The 15,905-nt window shown below is 49.3% G+C and overlaps 1 protein-coding gene across 3 annotated transcripts in view; it reads left to right on the top strand.

The window, feature by feature from the left end:
• Positions 1-15,905, top strand: part of RSF1 (remodeling and spacing factor 1) — a 91,726-nt gene that overhangs the window by 1,150 nt on the left and 74,671 nt on the right. The gene's annotated exons all lie outside the window — the stretch shown is intronic.

The following is a 15,905-nucleotide window of genomic DNA, read 5'->3' as shown; positions in this document are numbered from 1 at the left end:
CTTTATCCATGATTCCATCTGACATCTTCCTCTTCCCTATACCCCCATCTCTTTATCACTACCCCTGACTCCCTCTGACAACTTCATCTGCCCTATATTCAATTAATCCTTGATCCCTGATTATGACTCCCTCTGACAACTTTATCTTCCATATTCACCTCCTCTCTGACAACCTTATCTTCCCTATACCCCCATCCCCGATCGTGACTCCCTCTGACAACTTCATCTTCCTTGTAACCCTTATCCCTCTATCCCTGATTGTGACTCCCTATCACAACTTTATCTTCCCTATTCACCTCATCTCTGACTCACTCTGACAACGTCGTCTTCCCTATACCCCCCCATCCCTGATCATGACTCCCTTTGACAACCTTATCTTTCCTATACACCCACCTTCTATTCCTGACTGTCACTGCCTCAAACAAACTTGTCTTCCCTATACCCCCTACCCTTGACCCCCTCCGACTACCTTCCCTTTCCTGTATCCCCCCTCATCGCTGACCATACCTCCATCTGACCAACTTCTTCTGATTTCATCTGCTCATTGATTACGGATCTTCTCTTCCTGGTGACTCGAAACACCTCCATCCATGACCATTCATTAATCAGTCGCCCTTCTCTTCTGAATGGCCCTCAAATCTCTGGCCGTGCATCCCTCTGACAACCTTGTCTTCCTGATGCCCCCTCATCACTAACAACTATCTTTTCCTGACTACCCCTCCCCGAATCCCTGAATGTGCTTCCCTGCAACAATTTTATATTAATACCCTTAGCACTCCATCAATGATATCCTCCAGCAACCGTCTCATCCTGATGGGCACACCATCCCTGATAGATGGCTTCCTCCTTCCGATAAGTGATGTCCCTAGCTCTCCATCCTAGACCATGCCTCTTATAAGCTTCCTGATACCTCATCCCTCCCTATCACAGCTGATGTTCCTTCCATGACCATCCTTCCTCCAACAATCTTCTATTCCTGACTGTGCCACCCCCACCAACATCTTATCAAGCTCTGAACGTCCCCTCTGCCATGACTCGTGTCTTCCATCCTTTGATCATGTGCCCCCCAACCAACCATGCCATCTGATTGATTCATCTGCCATATATAACATCTGTAGCTGATCCACTTCATATCATTCCATACTGTCTCTGATTGATCCTGTTCCACCAAGCGCCATACTCCAGCAATGTAGTGGACCCTTCACCTCTTTGCTCCCACCACTGAGAGTAGAAGACCGGCCCACTCTAGCTCCCAGTCTGAGGCCTCCATTGGTAATGGTGATAGGGAATATGTAGAGGTTGATCCCTAGATAAGTAAGCACTGAGGTGACTATGTCTGGACTTGTAACCTCTGGCTGAGTTATGGCCACCCAGCCTGTGAGTGAGGGTCTCCTCGGTGGCCTTGCTGAGTGAGGGTCTCCTCGGTGGCCTTGCTGAGTGAGGGTCTCCTCGGTGGCCTTGCTGAGTGAGGGTCTCCTCGGTGGCCTTGCTGAGTGAGGGTCTCCTCGGTGGCCTTGCTGAGTGATTGTCTCCTCGGTGGCCTTGCTGAGTGATTGTCTCCTCGGTGGCCTTGCTGAGTGAGGGTCTCCTCGGTGGCCTTGCTGAGTTAGGGGTCTCCTCGGTGGCCTTGCTGAGTGAGGGGTCTCCTCGGTGGCCTTGCTGAGTGAGGGGTCTCCTCGGTGGCCTTGCTGAGTGAGGGGTCTCCTCGGTGGCCTTGCTGAGTGAGGGGTCTCCTCGGTGGCCTTGCTGAGTGAGGGGTCTCCTCGGTGGCCTTGTTTGCTGGTTTTTCACTTTTTATTGTGTACAAATAACAGGAAGTGAAACAATTTTCCTAATTTTTCAATATTGCTACAGTTTTGTTTTTTTACCAGTAACTATTACAGCACATTGTCCAGTCAGCGTGGTGGGCCTCCAATGTCTTCCGGTTTCTGCCACGCTTAAGCTGAACATCAATATGTCTATTGCTGTGTACCAATATATTATATTTCCGTTATGTTTTCGTTTATAAAAGCTATAGTCAAACTTCTATTGCTGTGTAATGAAGTTGCTCCTAATGTTAGTCACACGCTGACACCCAAATGGCGGATGTTGAGTTTAGTTTGTCATACTTAGAAAATGCATATTCAAAGTTCATATAATTCGATGCCCATATGTGGGCAACTTATTTGCTAATGTTTAAAGGCTGACCTCGGGGAAATAAGTATCCAGCAACTATGTATTCCTTTCTTGTAGCAACGCTTTGTGTCCCAGAAGTAGAATACACTTTTCACTTCCCAATCTTAATACGTTTTGATTCACAGTTTTAAATATTGGAAGTCTATGGGGCATATGCAATTGCGGGTGATGTCCCCCCCAGTGTATGAGTGCTACAGTGCAGTGGCTGCTGCTTCTTTTCCACGCCAATTTCTATTGTGCTTCATATACAGACTCAAACACAGATATACAAGTGTCACATAGATTACTTAGTGCAGTCTCCTGGTGCGTCTTGGACACATTTTCTGGATAAACACCCCCTCTTCCCCCCCCCCAAGACTATATCAGGGTTGCGTGGAACTCACTCACTTCAGGTATATCATGCTGCATGGCGTATTGAGGCTAGATGTATGAGGTCTGTAGTTACTGCTGTCATTTCTAACTACTATCTCTGTACCACGCTCTGTATCACTATGGGCGGTATTCAATTAGATGCGGTAATTTACTGCAGCTAAAGGATTCGGTCGGGGCTATCCAATTAGCCCTGGTACATGGCACTTACCGGGGATTATGCTTTGGGTCCCTCAGGCACCTGAAGCATAATATGCGATAAGCAGCCGTCTGAGCTGTGATAACACGTGGGATCAGGAAATTATATCGGATCCCATGTGTTATCGCATGATCGCAGTTCCTATTTTGGTCGACAAAAGCGGCGTATAATTGGATAGCACGATAATGACCATCGGCCAAAAATCCCACTATCAGGCTGTTGACTTCGGCAAGAAAAGGATTGCACCTAATTGGATGCCCCCCTATCTCGATCCTGCCTGGCCTACTGTCCCCCACCAATGCGCAGTGACAAGCGGCTGACTGACTGAGCCACTTGTCATTGCGCTACAGCAGCTCCAAGACACGGCGCAGCTGAGGAAAGACCGGTTACGTCACTGGGGCTGCTGACCGGGATTTCCTTTCCGACGTCAGGCGCTGGGTGGTGCGGAGGGCAGAGGCAAAGTGTGGATCTGGCCAGCATAACATCTGATCAGCTGGACGCCGGCTGTCTCCTGCTCCCTGCCTAACAACCTCGGCGCCTCCTGCAGATTCTAGCAGTATCACAAACAGAGAAGCAATCGGGAAGTCAGAGAGCCATCAGTTAAACATAGGATTTACCCTTATTTCATAGTCGTATTTGGTAAGATAATGTTTCCATTTTTCACTAAAAAGCTTAGCCTTGTCTTGCCTGGGTTTGTTTGTATAGTTCTCTCAGCAGGTTGATAAGGTCCTCAATGGAATGACCAATGCCCTCTCAAGTGGCTCACTGCTGCAAAGCAATGTAATGGTGTGTATTCAACTAGTGTCGGAAGCTGCCGTCTTGTCGGAAAGACGGCAGTTTCAGACAGGTTTAGGTCAGAAGGGGTTCCGACCTATTCAATAGGGGCTGTTTTTTTCCGACAAGTCGGGAATTCCCGACATGTCAGAAAACGCATGGATTGTCGGATTAGTCGCGGGTCCACGTGTTCCGCGGTCCAAATCCGGTTTTGGCCCTGGTTCAGACAGTGTCAATCCAACTTTTTTTTTTAAAGTCGGATTGACGTTGTCGGAACCGGAGAGATGAAACGGGGACAGGTAGGAGGGACTGTGTGAGCCGAGCAGCATGGATGCCGGTGAGGAGACGGAGCACCTGTCGGGACAGAGCGTGGACGGTTAGTTTGCTGGTCTCCAAGTGTAGTGTGGTGCACTGTATAAATAAATATTAGTAATAATGCACTGTAGGCACGTGCCTATGGCGGCACTTGTTTGGGGATTTCACTTGGATCCCTGTGTTGGTACTGTCAGCCTAAAAAGCACCAGTAACTGCTACATATTTTCACTGTACTGTGACATATGCCATCTTGAGTGGAGTGTAAACCCGGTAGCGCTGATCATTTGTTTTTGCGTTTTTTTTTTCCTGTGAAAATGCATCTTAGATGCATAGTAAGGGAATAGGACGCCCAGGGAGGGAGGGGATATTTTGTGTGCGGCCTTCGAATATTCGTTGGAATGTGTTATGTGGCCCCCCAGCTGAAATAATTGCCCACCCCTGCTCTAACTGCTGAGAAGCCACAACTACTGCACAAGGCAACACTAAGCCATATATTCCTGTTGCTCCTTTAATTTTTGATGTCTTCCTCATCCTATCATTTATTTGTAATTCTTAGGATTCATAGCAGTGAGCCTTAGGTTATTGCAATGATGAGTTCTGCATTATTTTAGTGTCATTTTGTTGTGACTGAAACCTATGACGTGTAGAGGATCTTTCTATTCTAGTCCAAGCAGAGGTTTTCCCTTTCCAGATAGGAGAGGGACGTCTGTAGTTAGGTGGTTATAAATGAGACTTGATGAGATTTGTACAGGGAAAAGTCGCTATTTGCAGAATCCTCCTATGGTTTACAGGTTATTAGCAATTTACCGTCTGATGTCCCTTTATTGTAATTTCTCTTACGTCCTAGAGGATGCTAGGGACTCCGTAAGGACCATGGGGTATAGACAGGCTCCGCAGGAGACATGGACACTCTAAAGACTTTAGATGGGTGTGCACTGGCCCCTCCCTCTATGCCCCTCCTCCAGACCTCAGTTAGATCCTGTGCCCAGAGGAGACTTGATGCGCTGCAAGGGAGCTCTACTGCGTGTCTCTGAAAAAGACTTTTGTTAGGTTTTTTATTTTCAGGGAGCACTGCTGGCAACAGGCTCCCTGCATCGTGGGACTGATGGGAGAGAAGCAGACCTACTTAAATGATAGGCTCTGCTTCTTAGGCTACTGGACACCATTAGCTCCAGAGGGTCGGAACGCAGGTCTCGCCGCTCGTCCCGGAGCCGCGCCGCCGTCCTCCTCACAGAGCCGGAAGATAGAAGCCGGGTGTGTATGAGAAGAAAGAAGACTTCAAAGGCGGTAGAAGACTTCAGATCTTTAATGAGGTACCGCGCAACGATAACGCTGCGCGCCATTGCTCCCACATTCACTCACACACTGGCGGCACTGTATGGGTGCAGGGTGCAGGGGGGGGGGGGGGGGGGGCGTGCCCTGGGCAGCAATTATAAACCTCTAGGGACACTGGCATAGATATATATATACTGCGGACGCAGTATATTACAGAAACCCCCGCCAGTATAAAGATTAGAGCGGGACCGAAGCCTGCCGTTGAGGGGGCGGAGCTTGATGCCACAGCACTAACCAGTGCCATTTTCTCCACAGCACGCTGCAGAGAAGCTGGCTCACCGGACTCTCCCCTGCTGAACATAAGTACAGAGGGCAAAAAAAGAGGGGGGGGGCACATTTATTTGGCGCAGTGAGTATATGTGTATGTATGTGTGTATGTATGTATGTGTGTATGTGTGTGTGTATGTATATATATATATATATATATATATATATATATGTGTGTATGTGTATATGTATATATATATATATATATATATATATATATATATATATATATATATATATATATATATATATATATATATATATAATGTGTACATACATACGTACAGCCAGCCAGCGATTTTATTCCGGTGGCGCTGGGTGTGTGCTGGCATACTCTCTCTCTCTGTCTCTCCAAAGGGCCTTATTGGGGGACTGTCTCCATATAGATATATATCCCTGAGTGTGTGGGGGCGTTGGTACGTGTGTGTCGGCATGTCTGAAGTGGAAGGCTCATCTAAGGAGGAGGTAGAGCAGATGATTGTGGTGTCTCCGTCTGCGACGCCGACACCTGATTGGTTGGATATGTGGAATGTTTTAAATGCAAATGTGTCTTTATTACATAAGAGAATGGACAAAGCAGAGTCCAGGGAAAAAACAGGGAGTCAATCCATGGCTTTGGCTGTATCACAGGGCCCTTCAGCGTCTCAGAAACGTCCCCTGTCCCAAGTAGCAGACACTGATACCGACACGGATTCTGACTCCAGTGTCGACTACGATGATGCGAGGTTACACCCAAGGGTGGCCAAAAGTATTCATTATATGATTATTGCAATAAAAGATGTTTTACATATCACAGAGGACCCCTCTGTCCCTGACACGAGGGTATGCATGTTTAAGGAAAAGAAACCTGAGGTAACCTTTCCCCCATCTCATGAGCTGAACGCTTTATTTGAAAAGGCTTGGGAAACTCCAGACAAGAAACAGCAGATTTCCAAGAGAATTCTTACGGCGTATCCTTTCCCCGCACAGGACAGGTTACGGTGGGAATCCTCGCCCAGGGTGGACAAGGCTTTGACACGCTTGTCCAAAAAGGTGGCGCTACCGTCTCCAGACACGGCAGCCCCCTAGGATCCTGCTGATCGCAAACAGGAAACTACCTTAAAATCAATTTATGCACATACGGGTGCTTTGCTCAGACTGGCAGTAGCGTCGGCTTGGGTATGTAGCGCAGTAGCAGCATGGGCAGATAACTTGTCATCTGACATTGATACCCTAGATAGGAATAACATTTCTCTGACGTCCTAGTGGATGCTGGGAACTCCGTAAGGACCATGGGGAATAGCGGGCTCCGAAGGAGGCTGGGCACTCTAGAAAGATTTATGACTACCTGGTGTGCACTGGCTCCTCCCACTATGACCCTCCTCCAAGCCTCAGTTAGATTTTGTGCCCGGCCGAGGTTGGATGCACACTAGGGGCTCTCCTGAGCCTTTAGAAAGAAAGATAGAAATTAGGTTTTTTATTTTCAGTGAGACCTGCTGGCAACAGGCTCACTGCAGCGAGGGACTAAGGGGGGAGAAGAAGCGAACCTGCCTGCTTGCAGCCAGCTTGGGCTTCTTAGGCTACTGGACACCATTAGCTCCAGAGGGATCGACCGCAGGCCCAGTCCTTGGTGTTCGGTCCCGGAGCCGCGCCGCCGTCCCCCTTACAGAGCCAGAAGCAAGAAGAGGTCCGGAAAATCGGCGGCAGAAGACATCAGTCTTCACCAAGGTAGCGCACAGCACTGCAGCTGTGCGCCATTGCTCCTCACACACACTTCACACTCCGGTCACTGAGGGTGCAGGGCGCTGGGGGGGGGGCGCCCTGAGAAGCAATACTAACACCTTGGCTGGCAAAAATACCACAATATATAGCCCCAGAGGCTATATATGTGGAATATACCCCTGCCAGAATATAGGAAAAAGCGGGAGAATAGTCAGCAGAAAAGGGGCGGAGCTATCTCCCTCAGCACACTGGCGCCATTTCTCCTTCACAGATCCGCTGGAAGGAAGCTCCCTGGCTCTCCCCTGCAGTCTACACTACAGAAAAGGGTAAAAAAAGAGAGGGGGGGCACTAAATTTAGGCGCAGTATACAATTATATTGAAAAAGCAGCTATAGGGGACATAACTCAGTCCCTGCATTATATAGCGCTCTGGTGTGTGCTGGCATACTCTCACTCTGTCCCCCCAAAGGGCTTTTGTGGGTCCTGTCCTCTGTTGGAGCATTCCCTGTGTGTGTGCGGTGTGTCGGTACGGCTGTGTCGACATGTTTGATGAGGATAATGATGTGGAGACGGAGCAGATGCCTTTAGAAGGGATGTCACCCCCTGCGGGGCAGACACCTGAGTGGTTGAGCTTATGGAAGGAAATGAGTGCACGTATAGACTCCTTACATAAGAAATTTGACGACATGCCAAATGTGGGACAGCCGACTTCTCAGCTCGTGCCTGTCCAGGCGGACCACAGGTCATCAGGGGCTCTAAAACGCCCGCTACCTCAGACCGCAGACCCAGATGTCGACACGGATACTGACACCAGTGTCGACGACGATGAGTCTAACCTGATGCCCACTAAGGCCATTCACTGCATGATTGAGGCAATGAAAGAGGTGTTACACATTTCTGATATAAATACAGGTACCACTAAAAAGGGTATTATGTTTGGGGAGAAAAAACTACCTGTAGTTTTTCCCCCATCAGATGAATTAAATGAAGTGTGTGAAGAAGCGTGGGCTTTCCCTGATAAAAAATTGTTGATTCCTAAGAAGGTACTAATGGCGTTCCCTTTCCCGCCAGAGGATAGGTCACGTTGGGAAACACCTCCTAGGGTGGATAAAGCGCTCACACGTTTGTCTAAAAAGGTGGCACTACCATCTCCGGATACGGCCGCCCTCAAGGAACCTGCTGATAGAAAGCAGGAGGCGATCCTGAAGTCTGTATATACACACTCAGGCATTATACTTAGGCCAGCTATTGCGTCAGCTTGGATGTGCAGTGCTGCCGCTGCGTGGTCAGATAAACTGTCAGAAAATATTGACACATTAGACAGAGACACGATCCTGCTAACCATAGACCATATCAAAGACTCAGTCTTATATATGAGAGATGCACAGAGGGAAATCTGCCGACTGGCATCTAAAGTAAGTGCATTGTCCATTTCTGCTAGGAGAGGCTTATGGACTCGCCAGTGGACAGGAGATGCAGATTCTAAAAGGCACATGGAAGTTTTGCCATATAAGGGTGAGGAATTATTTGGGGATGGTCTCTCGGACCTAGTTTCCACAGCAACGTCTGGGAAGTCAGCATTTTTACCCCATGTCCCCTCACAGCCTAAGAAGGCGCCGTTTTATCAGGTTCAGTCCTTTCGGACCCAGAAAAACAGGCGTGGAAAAGGCGGGTCCTTTCTGTCCAGAGGCAGAGGTAGGGGAAAAAGGCTGCAACAAACAGCAGGTTCCCAGGAGCAAAAGTCCTCCGCCGCTTCTTCTTCCAAGTCCGCCGCATGACGGTGGGGCTCCACAGGCGGAGCCAGGTACGGTGGGGGGCCGCCTCAAGAATTTCAGCGATCAGTGGGCTCGCTCACAGGTGGATCCCTGGATCCTTCAAATAGTATCTCAGGGGTACAAACTGGAATTCGAGGCGTCTCCACCCCACCGGTTCCTAAAATCTGCCTTGCCGACTGCTCCCTCAGACAGGGAGGCGGTGATAGCGGCAATTCACAAGCTGTATTCCCAGCAGGTGATAATCAAGGTACCCCTACTTCAACAAGGCCGGGGTTACTATTCCACACTATTTGTGGTACCGAAACCGGACGGTTCGGTGAGACCCATTTTAAATTTGAAATCCTTGAACACATACATAAAAAAATTTAAGTTCAAGATGGAATCGCTCAGGGCGGTTATTGCAAGCCTGGACGAGGGGGATTACATGGTATCCCTGGACATCAAGGATGCTTACTTGCATGTCCCCATTTACCATCCTCACCAGGAGTACCTCAGATTTGTGGTACAGGATTGCCATTACCAATTCCAGACGCTGCCGTTTGGACTGTCCACGGCACCGAGGGTATTTACCAAGGTTATGGCGGAAATTATGATACTCCTTCGAAAAAAGGGAGTTTTAATTATCCCATACTTGGACGATCTCCTAATAAAAGCGAGGTCCAAGGAACAGTTGTTGGTGGGAGTAGCACTATCTCAGGAGGTGCTGCACCAGCACGGCTGGATTCTGAATATCCCAAAGTCACAGCTGGTTCCGACGACACGGCTACTGTTCCTGGGTATGATTCTGGATACAGTCCAGAAAAAAGTGTTTCTCCCGGAGGAGAAAGCCAGGGAGTTGTCATCTCTAGTCAGAGACCTCCTGAAACCAAAACAGGTATCAGTGCATCGCTGCACGCGGGTCCTGGGAAAGATGGTGGCTTCTTACGAAGCAATTCCCTTCGGCAGGTTCCATGCCAGAATCTTTCAGTGGGACCTGTTGGACCAGTGGTCCGGATCGCATCTTCAGATGCATCGCTTAATAACCCTGTCTCCAAGAACCAGGGTGTCTCTACTGTGGTTATACACAAAAAATAGAGTAGTGTGTATATGTATGGTTATCAAGGAGTGGTGCTCTTGTGAGTTTGGTCCAGGGCTGCAACTAAGGCGCAAGTTACTCTTCTCTCCCTTGTTTACAATATATTCTCTACTGTGGTGGCTGCAGAGTGCCCATCTTCTAGAGGGCCGCAGGTTCGGCATACAGGACTGGGTCCTGGTGACCACGGATGCCAGCCTTCGAGGCTGGGGGGCAGTCACACAGGGAAGAAACTTCCAAGGACTATGGTCGAGTCAGGAGACTTCCCTTCACATAAATATTCTGGAACTAAGGGCCATCTACAATGCCCTAAGTCAAGCAAAATCCCTGCTCCTACACCAGCCGGTGCTGATCCAGTCAGACAACATCACGGCAGTCGCCCATGTAAATCGACAGGGCGGCACAAGAAGCAGGATGGCGATGGCAGAAGCCACAAGGATTCTCAGATGGGCGGAGAATCATGTACTAGCACTGTCAGCAGTGTTCATTCCGGGAGTGGACAACTGGGAAGCAGACTTCCTCAGCAGACACGACCTCCACCCCGGAGAGTGGGGACTTCATCCAGAAGTTTTCCAGATGTTGGTAAACCGTTGGGAAAAACCACAGGTGGACATGATGGCGTCCCGCCTCAACAAAAAGTTAAAAAGTTATTGCGCCAGGTCAAGGGACCCTCAGGCGATAGCTGTGGACGCTCTAGTGACACCGTGGGTGTACCAGTCGGTTTATGTGTTCCCTCCTACCCTGGCTGAAGAGGACCTAGAGTTCTCTCATTCGGTGCTGCAGAGTCATCCGCACTCTCCCGCCCGTTTGGGAGCTTTGGTATAATCCCCATGGTCCTTACGGAGTTCCCAGCATCCACTAGGACGTCAGAGAAAATAAGAATTTACTCACCGGTAATTCTATTTCTCGTAGTCCGTAGTGGATGCTGGGCGCCCATCCCAAGTGCGGATTGTCTGCAATACTTGTAAATAGTTATTGTTAACTAAAGGGTTATTGTTGAGCCATCTATTGAGAGGCTCAGTTGTTTTTCATACTGTCAAACTGGATATAGTATCACGAGTTGTACAGTGTGATTGGTGTGGCTGGTATGAGTCTTACCCGGGATTCAAAATCCTTCCTTATTATGTCAGCTCGTCCGGGCACAGTGTCCTAACTGAGGCTTGGAGGAGGGTCATAGTGGGAGGAGCCAGTGCACACCAGGTAGTCATAAATCTTTCTAGAGTGCCCAGCCTCCTTCGGAGCCCGCTATTCCCCATGGTCCTTACGGAGTTCCCAGCATCCACTACGGACTACGAGAAATAGAATTACCGGTGAGTAAATTCTTATTTTTATTGACCTTGGGTCACATTAAAGACGCAACCTTATATATGAGAGATGTTGGGCTGTTAGGTTCAAGAGCCAATGCCATGACAATTTCTGCTAGGCGAGCCCTGTGGACCCGCCAATGGACGGGTGATGCCGACTCAAAGAGACATATGGATATTTTGCCTTACAAGGGTGAGGTTTTATTTGGGGAGGGTCTCGCGGACCTGGTTTCCACAGCTACCGCGGGCAAAAATCTTCTTTTCTCTGACGTCCTAAGTGGATGCTGGGGACTCCGTCAGGACCATGGGGATTAGCGGCTCCGCAGGAGACAGGGCACAAAAGTAAAAGCTTTAGGATCAGGTGGTGTGCACTGGCTCCTCCCCCTATGACCCTCCTCCAAGCCTCAGTTAGATTTTTGTGCCCGGCCGAGAAGGGTGCAATCTAGGTGGCTCTCCTAAAGAGCTGCTTAGAGTAAAAGTTTGTTAGGTTTTTTATTTTCAGTGAGTCCTGCTGGCAACAGGATCACTGCTACGAGGGACTTAGGGGAGAGAAGTGAACTCACCTGCGTGCAGGATGGATTGGCTTCTTAGGCTACTGGACACCATTAGCTCCAGAGGGAGTCGGAACACAGGTCTCACCCTGGGGTTCGTCCTGGAGCCGCGCCGCCGACCCCCCTTGCATATGCCGAAAAGTGAAGGTCCAGAAACGGCGGCAGAAGACTCTTCAGTCTTCATAAGGTAGCGCACAGCACTGCAGCTGTGCGCCATTGTTGTCAGCACACTTCATAGCAGCGGTCACTGAGGGTGCAGGGCGCTGGGGGGGGGCGCCCTGGGCAGCAATGATAGTACCTTATTCTGGCTAAAAATACATCACATATAGCCCCTGGGGGCTATATGGATGTATTTAACCCCTGCCAGGTCTCAGAAAAACGGGAGAAGAAGCCCGCCGAAAAGGGGGCGGGGCCTATTCTCCTCAGCACACTTCATAGCAGCGGTCACTGAGGGTGCAGGGCGCTGGGGGCGGGGCGCCCTGGGCAGCAATGATAGTACCTTATTCTGGCTAAAAATACATCACATATAGCCCCTGGGGGCTATATGGATGTATTTAACCCCTGCCAGGTCTCAGAAAAACGGGAGAAGAAGCCCGCCGAAAAGGGGGCGGGGCCTATTCTCCTCAGCACACAGCGCCATTTTCCCTCACAGAAATGCTGGTGGGAAGGCTCCCAGGCTCTCCCCTGCACTGCACTACAGAAACAGGGTTAAAACAGAGAGGGGGGGCACTTATTTGGCGATATGTATATATATATATATTAAAATGCTATAAGGGAAAAACACTTATATAAAGGTTGTCCCTGTATAATTATAGCGTTTTTGGTGTGTGCTGGCAAACTCTCCCTCTGTCTCCCCAAAGGGCTAGTGGGGTCCTGTCCTCTATCAGAGCATTCCCTGGGTGTGTGCTGTGTGTCGGTACGTGTGTGTCGACATGTATGAGGACGATGTTGGTGAGGAGGCGGAGCAATTGCCTGAAATGGTGATGTCACTCTCTAGGGAGTCGACACCGGAATGGATGGCTTATTTAAGGAATTACGTGATAATGTCAACACGCTGCAAGGTCGGTTGACGACATGAGACGGCCGGCAAACAAATTAGTACCTGTCCAGGCGTCTCAAACACCGTCAGGGGCTGTAAAACGCTCATTTACCTCAGTCGGTCGACACAGACACTGACTCCAGTGTCGACGGTGAAGAAACAAACGTATTTTCCTTTAGGGCCACACGTTACATGTTAAGGGCAATGAAGGAGGTGTTACATATTTCTGATACTACAAGTACCACAAGAAGGGTATTATGTGGGGTGTGAAAAAACTACATGTAGTTTTTCCTGAATCAGATAAATTAAATGAAGTGTGTGATGATGCGTGGGTTTCCCCCGATAGAAAATTATTGGCGGTATACCCTTTCCCGCCAGAAGTTAGGGCGCGTTGGGAAACACCCTTTAGGGTGGATAAGGCGCTCACACGCTTATCAAAACAAGTGGCGGTACCGTCTCCAGATAGGGCCGCCCTCAAGGAGCCAGCTGAGAGGCTGGAAAATATCCTAAAAAGGTATATACACACATACTGGTGTTATACTGCGACCAGCGATCGCCTCAGCCTGGATGTGCAGCGCTGGGGTGGCTTGGTCGGATTCCCTGACTGAAAATATTGATACCCTTGACAGGGACAGTATTTTATTGACTATAGAGCATTTAAAGGATGCATTTCTATATATGCGAGATGCACAGAGGGATATTTGCACTCTGGCATCAAGAGTAAGTGCGATGTCCATATCTGCCAGAAGATGTTTATGGACACGACAGTGGTCAGGTGATGCAGATTCCAAACGGCACATGGAAGTATTGCCGTATAAAGGGGAGGAGTTATTTGGGGTCGGTCCATCGGACCTGGTGGCCTCGGCAACAGCTGGAAAATCCACCTTTTTTACCCCAAATCACATCTCAGCAGAAAAAGACACCGTCTTTTCAGCCTCAGTCCTTTCATCCCCATAAGGGCAAGCGGGCAAAAGGCTAGTCATATCTGCCCAGGGATAGAGGAAAGGGAAGAAGACTGCAGCAGGCAGCCCATTCCCAGGAACAGAAGCCCTCCACAGCTTCTGCCAAGTCCTCAGCATGACGCTGGGGCCGTACAAGCGGACTCAAGTGCGGTGGGGGGTCGTCTCAAGAGTTCAGCGCGTAGTGGGCTCACTCGCAAGTGGACCCCTGGATCCTACAAGTAGTATCCCAGGGGTACAGACTGGAGATTCGAGACGTCTCCCCCTCGCAGGCTCCTGATGTCTGCTTTACCAACGTCTTCCTCCGACAGGGAGGCAGTATTGGAAACAATTCACAAGCTGTATTCCCAGCAGGTGATAATCAAAGTACCCCTCCTACAACAAGGAAAGGGGTATTATTCCACACTATATTGTGGTACTGAAGCCAGACGGCTCGGTGAGACCTATTCTAAATGGGAAATCTTTGAACACTTACATACAAAGGTTCAAATCAAGATGGAGTCACTCAGAGCAGTGATAGCGAACCAGGAAGAAGGGGACTATATGGTGTCCCTGGACATCAAGGATGCTTACCTCCATGTCCCAAATTGCCCTTCTCACCAAGGGTACCTCAGGTTCGTGGTACGGAACTGTCACTATCAGTTTCAGACGCTGCCGTTTGGATTGTCCACAGCACCCCGGGTCTTTACCAAAGTAATGGCCGAAATGATGATTCTTCTTCAAAGAAAAGGCGTCTTAATTATCCCTTACTTGGACGATCTCCTGATAAGGACAAGGTCCAGAGAACAGTTGAAAGTCGGAGTAGCACTATCTCAAGTAGTTCTACGACCGCACGGGTGGATTCTAAATATCCAAAATCGCAGCCGTTTCCGACGACACGTCTGCTGTTCCTAGGGATGGTTCTGGACACAGTCCAGAAAAAGGTGTTTCTCCCGGAGGAGAAAGCCAGGGAGTTATCCGAGCTAGTCAGGAACCTCCTAAAACCAGGAAAGGTGTCAGTGCATCATTGCACAAGAGTCCTGGGAAAAATGGTGGCTTATTACGAAGCGATTCCATTCGGCAGATTCCACGCAAGAACTTTTCAGTGGGATCTGCTGGACAAATGGTCCGGATCGCATTTTCAGATGCATCAGCGGATAACCCTATCTCCAAGGACAAGGGTGTCTCTCCTGTGGTGGTTACAGAGTGCTCATCTTCTAGAGGGCCGCAGATTCGGCATTCAGGATTGAATGCTGGTGACCACGAAGGCCAGCCTGAGAGGCTGGGGAGCAGTCACACAGGGAAAAAATTTCCAGGGAGTGTGATCAAGTCTTGAGATTTTTCTCCACATAAATATACTGGAGCTAAGGGCAATTTACAATGCTCTAAGCTTAGCAAGACCTCTGCTTCAAGGTCAGCCGGTATTGATCCAGTGGGACAACATCACGGCAGTCGCCCACGTAAACAGACAGGGCGGCACAAGAAGCAGGAGGGCAATGGCAGAAACTGCAAGGATTTTTCGCTGGGCGGAAAATCATGTGATAGCACTGTCAGCAGTGTTCATTCCGGGAGTGGACAACTGGGAAGCAGACTTCCTCAGCAGGCACAACCTCCACCCGGGAGAGTGGGGACTTCATCGGGAAGTTTTCCACATGATTGTGAACCGTTGGAAACCAAAGGTGGACATGATGGCGTCCCGCCTGAACAAAAAACTGGACAAGTATTGCGCCAGGTCAAAAGACCCTCAGGCAATAGCTGTGGACGTTCTGGTAACACCGTGGGTGTACCAGTCGGTGTATGTCTTCCCTCCTCTGCTTCTCATACCCAAGGTATTGAGAATTATAAGACGTAGAGGAGTAAGAACTATACTCGTGGCTCCGGATTGGCCAAGGAGGACTTGGTACCCGGAACTTCAAGAGATGCTCACAGAGGACTCATGGCCTCTGCCGCTAAGAAGGGACTTGCTTCAGCAAGTACCATGTCTGTTCCAAGACTTACCGCGGCTGCGTTTGACGGCATGGCGGTTTGAACGCCGGATCCTAAAGGAAAAAGGCATTCAGGAAGAGGTCATTCCTACCCTGGTCAAAGCCAG

Source organism: Pseudophryne corroboree, chromosome 2, assembly GCF_028390025.1.
Source record: "Pseudophryne corroboree isolate aPseCor3 chromosome 2, aPseCor3.hap2, whole genome shotgun sequence".
In the NCBI taxonomy this organism is placed as follows: Eukaryota; Metazoa; Chordata; class Amphibia; order Anura; family Myobatrachidae; genus Pseudophryne; species Pseudophryne corroboree.
This window is presented reverse-complemented; position numbering and strand designations above follow the sequence as displayed.